The sequence below is a fragment of the Babylonia areolata genome, chromosome 4 (assembly GCF_041734735.1).
Source record: "Babylonia areolata isolate BAREFJ2019XMU chromosome 4, ASM4173473v1, whole genome shotgun sequence".
NCBI lineage: Eukaryota > Metazoa > Mollusca > Gastropoda > Neogastropoda > Buccinidae > Babylonia > Babylonia areolata.
Window position 1 is genome coordinate 16,784,363 of NC_134879.1, and position 2,500 is coordinate 16,786,862.

Consider the following 2,500-nt stretch of genomic DNA (forward strand, 5'->3'; position numbering starts at 1 on the left):
ATGCACTTAGCGCACGTAAAAGAATCCACGGCAACAAAAGGGTTGTTCCTGGCAAAATTCTGCAGAAAATCCACTGTGATAGGAAAAACAAAACAAAAAACAAAAACAAAAACAAACAAACAAAAAACAAACAAACAAACAAAAAAACTGCACGGAGGAAAAATGCTAAAAAATGTGTGGCGCTGTAGTGTAGCGACGCGCTCTCCCCGAGGAGAGCAGTCCGAATTCCACACAGAGAAATCTGTTGTGATAAAAAGAAATACAAATACAAAATGTTCATGATTCAGATGACTTGTTTACGTCCTTTGCTGTTTTATTGTCTTTGGATATTCATAAAGTATTCACGAACGGCATTGAATAGGCAGCCTGTATTTGTATCCGTACTTCTCTCTCTCTCTCTCTCTCTCTCTCTCTCTCTCTCTCTCACACACACACACACACACACACACACATATGCACACGCACACACACACACACACAAGCGCGCGCGCACACACACACACACACATACACACACACACACAAGCGCGCGCGCACACACACACACACACACACACACACACACACACACACACACACACACACACACACACACGTGCACACGCGTACGCGTGAACAGACAACTGAAACAGTTTTTGACTTTAATCAAAAGATCAATAAAAGTCAATTATGCGCAAGCATGTGGAAATGTGTCACATGTCCAAATGCTAGCATAGTGAAGTAAGTCGGCGTTGGGATGGTTCCCAAAGGCCAACTAGCCCACAAGAGAGCCAGTGCAATTTTGCCTCCTGGTTTGAGAGTCATAGTCCTTCACAAAAGACTAAGCTGTAAATGATTTCCCATTGACTGGAGAAACCATTGATAATACAACTCTCACTTTGCTGTTGGCCCAAATGTAAACTTATGTCAAACAACCATTCTCCAGTCCTTAGCTAAAGATAGCATAATGTTCCCAACGTTCTAGCATCAATGTTTCAGGGGAAAAAAATCGCAAAAATATCAGTAGTTCATTTCCAGTTTTGAGCAGCTCAATTTTAGTTCTGCCACGCGATCTGTGCCACCTAAAACACCACAACTGATGCATTTTACATGAAGTAAAAAGGGGATTCCTGGTTAGCTTTATCAGTGCAGTAGCAGTCCAAATGTTGTGAGTTCGAATTCCAGACACCTAACATAAACTTTGACATGTTTTACTTCCATATCTGAATACATTGTTGTTCTGCTGGCGTCAGCCCAATGCTAGACGAATTCTCTACCCTCACTTTCTTTGAATGGTTATCCCCGGTCAGCTACTGATTTCACCCAAGGTACTTGGATGTCGACGTTAAGCCCCAGTGTAACTAATGAAAGAAGAATGCAGTCTGGTATGAAGCTTATCTTGCCAAAATGGAGCCAGTGACTGTCACAAAAAGAACGTGCCTTATCTGACCACAGTGGGGAAGCAGTCTGTTGCACTGCATGCTGCCAGGGCCTACATGATTGTTCGAAACTGTGCCAGTAACGGCTGAAACTATTCTCAGACATCCAGGGTGCCATTTACTCTGGCATCGATGAAAAAAAAAAAAAAAGAAAAAAAGGGGGATGGGGGCTATCTATTATTCCACCTAAATTTAGGTCAAAACGTATGGTACATAATGACATCAGCAGTACAGCCAATCTACTGTATCCACAAATACATTCTACATTTTACTAAGTTAACTCACTCAGTACGGCCAGTCCTCTCTTCTCCTCTACACAGACCCCTCGGATGTCCAGTGGGTGTCTCAATGACCCAACCTTTAGCTTCCGTCGTCAGAATTGTGGTATTCTTTGTCAACATTCACGTCTTCAGTATAAGAACCTTCCGCTTGCAATATTTTGATGATGGTAAATTGGGGTGAAACGCTGTTAACGTCGTCTCTTTCGCCGTTCGTATGGAGAGAGTTAAGGGTCTAAACACATGGTAACTACGACACCAGTGCAGTTATCATATATTGTGTCCACGTATATAGTTTTGCATTGTAGTAACTTCAAGGCCTAACCAAATGGTACATACGACCGACATTAATAATAAGTGTAGTTGATTTACTATGTCCATGTATCTGTTCTTGCATTGAAATAACTTTAAGGTCTAAAAACATGGTTCATACATCAGTGCATTGAATTATTGTGTCCACGTATGTATCTTTGCATCGAAATAAAACCAAGGTCTAAAAACGAGGAAATTAAAACATCAGTAGTAAGTGCAGTTAATTCATTGTGTCAACGTATCTATTTTTGCATCGAAAATACTTAAAGGACTAAAACATGGTACATACGATAGCAGTGCAAAGTACTAAGTAATTCATAGTATCCACGAAACCTATTTTACGTGGAACGAATAAAAGAACGTACACGTAATTTATTGTGTCCACAAATCTGGTGGTTCTTTTCTCTTTTTTTTTCTTTTTTTTTTTTTTACACGGGACTAAACTAAGGGTCACACCACATGCAATGTCTCCAGCGTATTTGCTGAATCGAT